Source organism: Trichechus manatus, unplaced genomic scaffold, assembly GCF_000243295.1.
Source record: "Trichechus manatus latirostris isolate Lorelei unplaced genomic scaffold, TriManLat1.0 scaffold00021, whole genome shotgun sequence".
NCBI lineage: Eukaryota > Metazoa > Chordata > Mammalia > Sirenia > Trichechidae > Trichechus > Trichechus manatus.
In genome coordinates this window covers 9,489,048-9,499,770 of record NW_004443957.1, presented here as the reverse complement: position 1 = coordinate 9,499,770, position 10,723 = coordinate 9,489,048, and positions in this window count along the sequence as shown.

Here is a 10,723-nt window from a genome sequence, read left to right as displayed (position 1 = left end):
TAATCCATCACATAAATAAAAGAAAAAAAAGACATGATCTTATCAATGGACGTGGAAAAGGCATTTGACAATGTCCAACACCATTCCTGATAAAAACTCTCAGCAAAATAGGAATAGAAGGGAAATTCCTTGACATAATAAAAGGCATTTATACAAAACCAACAGCCAACATCATTCTAAACAGAGAGAGACTGAAAGCATTCCCCTTGAGAATAGGAACCAGACAAAGATGCCCTTTATCAACACTCTTACTCAACACTATGCTGGAAGTCCTAGCTAGAGCAATAAGGCAAGAAAAAGAAATAAAGGGCATCAAAATTGGTAAGGAAGAGGTAAAACTATCACTATTCGCAGGTGATGTGATCTTATATACAGAAAACCCTAAGGAATTCACAAGAAAACTACTGAAGCTAGTAGAAGATTTCAACAAAGTAGCAGGATACAAGATTAACATACAAAAATCAGTTGGATTCCTCTACATCAAGAAAGAGAACTTCAAAAAGGAAATCACCAAATCAATACCATTTACAATACCCCCCCCAAAAGGTACTTAGGAATAAATCTAGCAAGGTGTGTAAAAGACCTACACAGAGAATACTACCAAACACTACTGCAAGAAACCACAAGAGACCTACATAAGTGGAAAAACATGGCATGCTCATGGATAGGTAGACTCAACATTGTGAAAACATCAATTCTACCTAAAGCAATCTACAGATACATCGCAATCCCTATCCAAATTCCAACAGCATTCTTTACTGAGACAGAGAAAAAAATCACCAACTTTATATGTAAAGGAAGAGGCCCTGGATAAGTAAAGCATTACTGAAAAAGAAGAACAAAGTGGGAGGCTTCACTCTACCTGATTTTAGAACCATTATTCAGCCAGGTAGTCAAAACAGCCTGGTGCTGGTACAACAGACACACAGATCAATGGAACAGATTTGAGAACCCAGACATAAATCCATCCATCTAGGAGCAGTTGATATTTGACAAAAAGCCAAAGTCCGTTAAATTGGGAAAAGACAGTCTCTTTAACAAATGGTGCTGGCATAACTGGATGTCCATCTATAAAAAAATGAAACAAGATCTATACCTCACACCATACACAAAAATGAACTCAAAATGGATCAAAGACCTAAATATAAAATCTAAAACTATAAAGATCATGGAAGAAAAAATAGGGGCAATACCAGGGACCCTAATACATGGCATAAATAATATACAAACCATAACTGACAATGCACAAACACCAGGAGAGAAACTAGATAACTGGGAGCTCCTAAAAATTAAACACTTAACGCTCATCAAAAGACTTCACCACAAGAGTAAACAGACGACCTACAGGCTAAGAAAAAAATTTTGGCTATGACATATCCTACAAGGGTCTAATCTCTAAAATCTACAAAATACTTCAACACGTCAACAAAAATAGACAAATAATCCAGTTAAAAAATGAGAGAAGGATGTGAATAGACAATTCACCGAAGAAGACATTCAGGCGACCAACAGACACATGAGGAAATGCCCTCGATCATTAGCCATTAGAGAAATACAAATCAAATCTACAATGAGATACCATCTCACCCTAACAATACTGGTACTAATCCAAAACACACAAGATAACAAATGTTGGAGAGGTTATGGGGAGACTGGAACTCTTATGCACTGGTGGTGGAAATGTAAAATGGTACAACTGCTTTGGAAAACGATATGGCATGTCCTTAAAAGGCTAGAAATAGAAATACTATATGATCCAGCAATCCCATTCCTAGGAATATACCCTAGAGAAATAAGAGCCGTCATACGAATAGACATATGCACACTCATGTTCATTGCAGGACTATTCACAATAGCAAAAAGATGGAAACAACCTAAATGTCCATCAGCAGATGAATGGATAAATTATGGTACATAAACACAATGGAATACTACACAACAATAAAGAACAATGATGAATCTTCGAAACATCTTACAACATGGATGAATCTGGAGGGCATTATGTTGAGTGAAATAAATCAATCACAAAAGGACAAATCGTTTGAGACCACTATTATAAGAACTCAAGAAAAGGTTTACACACAGAAAAAAATATTCTTTGATGGTTATGAGAGCAGGAAGGGAGGGAGAGCGGAAATCACTGACTAGATAGTAGACAAATGTCAACTTCGATGAAGGCAAGGACAACGCACAATATAGAGGAAGTCAGCACAACTGGAGAAAAGCAAAAGCATAGAAGTTTCCTAGACACATCCAAACACTTTGAAGGACCCAGTAGCTGGGGATGGGGGCTCAGGACAATAGTCTTGGGGGACATCTAGGTCAACTGACATAGTTCATAAAGAAAATGTTCTACTTCCCACTTTGGTGAGTAGTGTCTGTGGTCTTAAAAGCTTGCAAGCGGCCATCTAAGACATATTCATTGATCCCATCCCACGTGGAGCAAAGGAGAATGAAGAAAACCAAAGATGCAAGGAAAATATTAGCCCAAGTGACTAAAGGACCACATGGACCAGAGACTCCACCAGCCTAAGACCAGAAGAACTAGATGGTGCCCAGCAACCACCAACAACCACTCTGACAGGGGTCACAACAGAAAGTCCTGGACAGAATGGGAGAAAAATGTAGAACAGAATTCAAAGTCATGAAAAAAGACGAGACTTACTGGTCTGACAGAGACTGGAAGAACCCCTGAGACTATGGCCCCCAGACACTCTACTAACTCAGAAATGAAACCATTCCTGAAGACCACTTTTCAAAGATTAGACAGCCCTAAAAACAAAAATAACACATGTGAGGAACGTGCTTCTTAGCTCGATCAAATATATAAGACCAAATGGGCAACTCCTGACAAAAAGCAAGATGAGAAGGCAGGAATGGACAGGAACTGGATGAATGCACACAGGAAACGCAGGATGGAAACGGGGAGCATGCTGTCACATTGTGGAGATTGCAGCCAAGGTCACAAAACAATATGTGTATAAATTTTTAAATGAGAAATTAACTTGAGCTGTAAACTTTCACCTAAAGTACAATTGGAAAAAAAAAAAAAGTAGAAGGTCAGAGAAAAAAAGGAAGACTCTCAATGAGACGGACTGACATAATGGCTGCAACAATTAGCTCAAACATAGCAACGATTGTGAGGATGGCACAGGACTGGGCAGTGTTTCATTCTGTTGTACATAAGTCGTTATGAGTTGGAACCACTAGACAGCACATAACAATAGCAACAACAATCTCAGCTCCGACCTTACTTAATTTGCCTTTGCCATGTAACCTAGGTTGTGGAAATTAGGACACGAACGACTGAAAAACCATTGCTGTGCCTACCACATACACAACAGAACAACATACAACAAAAAACATAAATGATCTACAACAAATTTCAGAAACAAAATGTTAAGCAAAAGAAGTACATACCATACATTTTCATTTATAGAAATTACAAAACATATTGAACTAATTTAGATGTTAGAAGTCAGGACACTGACACCATGGTGGAGGAGTAGTTTCTGAAAGAGATCACCAAGGAGGCTTCTGGTACACTTGTTATAATCTATCTCTTGATCCAGGTTGTGGTTACATAGGTTTGTTTAGTTTATAAAAGTTATGTGTATAATATACATATGTATGTGTGTATATATATACACACACACAATGTGTTGTTGTTAGGTGCCATTGAGTTGGTTCCAACTCATACCGACCGTAAACATATATATATATATAAACATATACATATTTTAGCGATTAAGATATATATATACATACATATATAATATTACCTGAGTGAACTATCAAAAAGAAAAATATTGAAAGGAAAGTTATGTGGCGAATGCTCTTCACTGGAAGACCGTTATGAGAAGTGCTGTGACCAGAAAGAAAAAAAAAAAAACATATAATGGGGTAGACAGTGACTGGAAGGCTTGGATGGGTTGAAAGAGCCATTCGAACTAGGTGGGCAAGGAAGTCCTTTGAAAGTGCTATGGATTAAATTGTGTCCCCCAGAAATGTGTGTCAACTTGGCTAGGTCATGATTCCCAGTATTGTGTGGTTGTCCTTCATTTTATGACCTGATGTAATTATCCCATGTGTTGTAAATCCTACCTCTACGATGTTAATGAGGCAGGATTAGAGGAAGTTATGTTAATGAGGCAGGACTCAGTCTACAGGATTAGGTGGTATCTTGAGTCAATCTCTTTTGAGATATAAAAGGAGAAGCAAGCAGAGAGGAGAGGGACCCCATATCACCAAGAAAGAAGGGTGGGGAGTGGAGCATGTCCTTTGGACCCCGAGTCACTGTGCTGAAAAGCTCCTACTAGACTGCGGAAGTCTGATGAAAGACCCTTTCTCCAGAACCAACAGAGAGAGAAAGCCTTCCCCTGGAGCCCTGAATGCAGACTTCTAGCCTCCTAAACTGCAAGAGAATAAATTTCTGTTTGTTAAAGCCATCCAGTTGTGGTATTTCTGTTACTGCAGCACTAGAGAACTAAGACAGAAAGTTTCAAGGATAGTTATCATTCAGACTGAGCCATACTGTGATGGCATCCTGAACCCTGCTTATCTATCCTCCCAGTCTGGTCCTCAACCCTCTCCTCTTCTCTGCTTATACTTTCTTCTACATGATCTCATCCAGTTCCATGTCTTCAAATACCATGTCTGCACTGACAATTCGCAAGTTTACATCCCTAGCTCCAACTTTTCCTCTCAGCTTCAGACTTGTATATATGACTCACACTTGTATATACAACCTACTCACACTTAACATGTCTGAAATAGACCCCATCCCAACCTGTTACTACCTCAGCATTCCATATTTCAGCGAATAATGCTACCATCTACCCAGTTACTTAAAGAAATCCAAGTGTCATCCATGACTTCTCACTAACTTCCCAATTCTAATCATTCAGCAGGTCCTGTAGCCTGCTAATCAAAATCAATCTTAAATTCAGCCAATTTTCATACTTTTCCCTCTATAGTCCAAGCTATGATCTTCTCTCACCAGGATTATTGCAACGGACAGCTAATGAATCTCCCTGCTTTCATGCTTGCTTCACACAACCCACAGTCCATTTTCTATACTGTGGCCAGAATGATTCTTTAAACATATAAACAAGATTATACCACCCAGATGCTTAGAGCTATCCAATATAGTCTCTTTGAAATAAAAATTATATTCCTTTAAATCAAAATTCCTTATTTAATCTGGCCCCTTTCCATCTCTTCAGTTTTGCTTCCTATATATATGTTTTCGTTTGCACACTGTACTCTATAGCCATAGAAGGCTTTCTCCATCTCTGAAACACATTGACCTTTTTCCTGTTCCAGGGTATCTGCATGAAATGATATGACTTCAGATCTTCCCATGGCTGATTACATCTCATTTTTTTAGATCTCTGTTTAAACTTGTCAGAAAGACTTCCAGGTTCACCCTTCAGATCACCTCCAGTAATTCTCTGTCTTAAAGCTGTTTCGTTTTCTGCATAGCTTTAATCACTATCTGAAACTAATTTAGTCATTTATTTACATGTTCATTTTCTGTCTCTCGCCACTAAAATGTAAGGGCCAGGGGTGGGAAGCAAGGGATCTTATATGTCTTGTTATTGCTGAATAGAAAATGCCTAAAAAGTGCACGTCATATAGTTGTTGTTGTGTGCCCTCAAGTTGATTCTGACTCAAGGTGACCCTATAGGACAAAGTAGAACTGCCCCATAGGGTTTCTTAGGCTATAATCTTTATGGAAGCAGATCACCAAGTCTTTTCTCCCGTGGAACTGCTGGTGGGTTCAAACTGTCAACCTTTCGATTAGCAGCCAAGCACTTAAACATTGCACCACCAAGGCTCCTATGGCATGTAGTAGGTACGCATAAGTATTTGTAAGATTAATAAAGGAATGATTAATGAAATGAATAAATATTATTTTTATCCCATAATCATAGAATTGTTACAGAGGAAATAATGTATTTATCAAAAAGAGCTGGTTCCATGTGTTATAAAAATTAAAAACAAGTTGACATCAGCAGGAATGGTGGAGGAAGAACTTCCAAAAATCTTCTCCTCCATAACAGCAATGAGAACACTGGGGAAAATTGTCAGAACTAAGTTTTTCAGAATTCTATAATTAATCAAAGGCTCCCACCAATCTAGGGTGTGTTTATTCAAGAAAAGTGGCTTAGTCTTAGTAAGAACAATGATCTTTGTGGCATTTAAATTTTCCCTATTCCCATCTTTCCCCCTAAAAGCACACAATAATGGTGGGCTTGAAAACCAGTAGCCACAATCATAGTGAAAACCAGAAGGTTGGCAGCCACTGGAATGGCAGAAAGAGACTGGCACTCCTTCACATCTCATTCTGAAAGAATTGTCATTATTTGACCTGTCTGGTAGTTCTCAGGAAGACTCCATTCACAAAACTTGTCTTTATTTGACCTGACTTGGAGATTGCTCAGTATGAACAATCTTTTCTGCAGAGGCAGTTGTCAAAAACATACAACAGTAATTATTTAGCATCATAGCTGACTGAGCTGGTGGATGAAAGTTGGAGCAAATGATAGGCTAACCAAAAAGCTTAAAAAGAAAAACTGGGGAATGAGATGTCCACAGGGGGTTTTGAAACACTGCAACATATTCTTGAAAATCTAAAAAGCCATGCACATGTGTAGGGTTGTGTGCATGTCCAGAGAATAAAATACAGTGAAATCTGTGCGCGTCGGCACTCAGTGGGACTGCCTTGTTTTTCCAGGTCTCACAAGTTTTCCGCCTTTGACAGGGTACAGTCTTACCACTTTTCTTTAGCTGTCTATTAGTGAAAAATATTTGAGTTTTCCTTCTCTGACAGGTTTCCACCTTGCACAGGTTCTGGCTTTTGCAGGATTTACTGTACTTAGGAACAAATTTAGCAAAAGAAGTGTAAGTTTTGTAAACTGAAACCTGCAGATTATCATTGATAGTTTAAAGAAAGCCTAAACAAATGGAAAGACATCCTATGTTCATGAATTAGAATATTTAATATTGTTAACGTGGCAATATTTCTCAAATTGATCTTCAGATTCAATGCAATCCCTACCAAAATTCCAGCTGAGCTTTTTTTGAAGACACTGAGAAGCTGAGCCTAAAATTCATATGGAAATGCAAAAGACCCAGAAATAAACCCATAGCCATGGTCAACTGATTCTTGACAAATGCACCAAGACAATTCAGTGAGGAAAGAGTAGTCTTTTCAACAAATGATGCTGGGACAACTAGATAGCCACACGATTAAAAATGAAGTTGGACCCTTTCCTCACATCATGCATAAAAATTAACTAAAAAATGGATCATAGATCTACATGTAAGAGCTAAAACTGTAAAACTTTTAGAATAAAAGTATGAATAAATCTTCATGACCTTGTGTTAGGCAATAGTTTCTTAGATATGACATTGAAATCACACGCGACAAAAGAAAAAAACAAATTGGACTACATCAAAAGTAAAAGCCTTTGTGCTGCTAACAATACCATCAAGACACTGAAAAGACAACCCACCAAATGGGAGAAAATATTTAGAAATCTTATATCTGATAAAGGATCTCTCTTTAGTATTAAAAAAAAAAAAACCCAAACCCGTTGCTGTCGAGTTGATTCTGACTCATAGCGACTCTATAGGACAGAGCAGAACTGCCCCCTAGGGTTTCCAAGGAACGGCTGGTGGATTCAAACTGCCAGACTGTTGGTTACCAGCCAAGCTCTTAACCACTGCGCTGCCAGGGCTCCTCAATCTATATAAAGAACTCTTATAACTCAAAAAATGAAAAATAAAAAAATGGGTGTTATGGATTGAATTGAATCCCCCCAAAATATGTGTCAACTTGGCTAAGCCACGATTCCCAGTATTGTGTGGTTGTCCTACATTGTGTGATCTGATGTATTTATTCTATGCGTTGTAAATCCTAACGTCTGTGATGTTGACGAGGCAGGATTAGATGCAGTTATGTTAATGAGGCGGGACTCAGTCTATAGGATTAGGATGTATCTTGAGTCAGTGTCAAGGAGTGGGACCTCCCACCACCAAGAAAGCAGAGCTGGGAGCAGAGCACGTCCTTTGGACTAGGGGTCCCTGCTCTGAGAAGGTCCTAGACCAGAAGAAGATTGATGACAAGGACCTCCCCCAGAGGCGACAGAGAGAGAAAGCCTTCCCCTAGAGCTGGTGCCGTAAATTCAGAGTTCTAGCCTCCTAAACCGTGAGAGAATAAACTTCTGTTTGTTAAAGCCATCCACTTGTGGTATTCTGTTATAGCAGCACTAGAGAACTAAGACAATGGATAGACATTTCTCCAAAAAAGATATACAAATGGCCAGTAAGCACATGGAAAGATTTTCAACATCATTGGTAATTAGTGAAATGCAAATCAAGACCACAATGAGATACCACTTAACACTCACTGGGCTATAATCAAGGAGCACTGGCTGCGCAGGGGTTAGCGCTTGGCTGCTAACTGAAAGACTGACGGTTCAAAAGCACCAGCTGCTCTGTGGGAGAAAGATGTAGCAGTCTGCCTCCACAAATATTACAGCCTTGGAAGCCCTCTGGGGCAGTTCTATTCTGTCCTATAGGGTTGTAGTGAGTTGGAATTGTGACAGCAACAGATTTTTGGTTTAGGCTGTAATCCAAAGATGACAATAACAAGTGTTAGAAAAATATGAAAAAAAATTGGAACCCTCATATATTGCTGGTGGGAATGTAGAAGTATGCAGCTACTTTGGAAAACAGTTTAGCAATTCTCCAAAAATTTAAACATAGAATTATGATATGACCCAACAATTCCACTCCTACTATGAACTCAAGAGAAATGAAAATATGTCTACACAAAAATTTGTACACAGATTTTCATAGCAGCATTATTCATAATATCCAAAAATGGAAAAAACTCAAATGTCCACCAACTCATGAAATGATAAGTAAAATCTGTATATCCATACAATGAAATATTATTCAGCCATAAAAGGAATGAAGTACTGATACATGCTACGACATAGATAAATAACATAAATTTTGAAAATAGTAGGCTGAGTGAAAGAAGCCAGCCACAAAAGACCACATATTGTATGCTACTATTTGTATGACATGTCAACAATAGGCAAATTCATAGAGACAGAAAGTGGATTAATGGTTTCTGGGGTGTAGGGAAAGCAAGGAATGAGGGATGAATGACTGCTAAGAAGTAGGGGGTTTATTTTTGAGGTGATACAAATCTTCTGGAATTAGTGGTGATAATTGTGAATATACTTAAAAGTATTGAATTATGCACTTTAAAACAGTGAATTTTACGATGTGTGAGTTATATCTCATTAAAAATATGAAGAGTAGTCTAAATCATCTAAATATTCACTGATAGAGAAATAGGTATGATGAATGTGTCTGTTGGCCATAGACATACATGTGATTTGAAGCAACAAGGCATGGTAATTAGATTCTCCCATGATGCTTGTCTTCTCCAGGTAACTTAAAAATATTTTTTTTGTCTCAGGGTGCTCTTCTTTCTCCTCTCCTCTTTTTTTCCCAGCTACACCTTTTTCCTCTACCACATATACAAGTAATTCTTAGTATAAATTTTAGCTCTACATTTCCATATTGTAGACATTCTTATTCAACATGTCTAATGGCTAAGCCCAGAAGAGAATACATCATCCAAGGCCATGTTTTTCAAAATATTTCAAAGTCATTGGGTTGGGGGTTGGGGGGTGGGGCTTTAGAAAGTGTATATTACAGGCCTATGCATCTAAACTGGTAATCTGCCTTGTTAACAGACATACCAGGAGACTCTTATGCACACCCAACTTTGAGAACCCCGAATCTAGGGATTGAGCAAGACCTGGTGTAGGTCCTTTGCTTATTCACTCAGTTATGATAAAGATGGTCTAGAGGCACCTTCCCTAGATTTCTGAATTTGCCATTGACTTTGTCCCCTTTGTGACTGTGCTTTCTTCTCCCCAGATACAATTTAACCTTAGTCTCTTACCAACCATCTGGATGCTCCAGTACCACGGGATGTGCACAAAGAAGTCTTCTAGTCCCATTCCAGGTACTCCATGTGAAAGATATGGCCATCCTTTCTACTTGGGGACAAAGCTTCTTGTGCCAAACTCACCCATTAAGATACAAACTCACTCAGGGGCCCTGATGCTCATCTTTCCTTCTGTATTTGGAAGAACAAAGCAAGATAGTCCTGAAAGGGGACCAAAGGACACACCATCTATACAACACAAGTGGGTCAAATCAGAGAAGAAAAAAATTCTCTTCTGCATCCCTCAGTGGCAGACAGGAAATTCTTCTGATGGTTATCTGCTAACATGTCTTTGCATGGTTATGACTCACCTTCCATTCCCTGGTGTATTTCTAGCAAGTACCTTAATGATAGCCAGAGTCCATGAGAATCACCAAAGTCTTTGCAATGTCCCTTCTGTCCCCTACCCTCTGTCCCTCAAGCAGCCTGAGATCAGACAAGGACAGGCTAACAAACTTTAAATGTTCCAAACGGGTAGCTGTAAAAAGTGATGTCACAGGGGAAACAACAATCAAAAGCAGGGACCATCATCTAAGGTACAAAAAAAAAGAAAAAGAATTATCTATGTGAGATCAAATTGACAACAGCAACTCAGAAGGTTTGATGGGAAATCTAGTGGGCAGTGAGTTGAAGATAATGGTGATGGAATAATTTGGAAAAGGATAGTGAGAATAGCAGCACAAC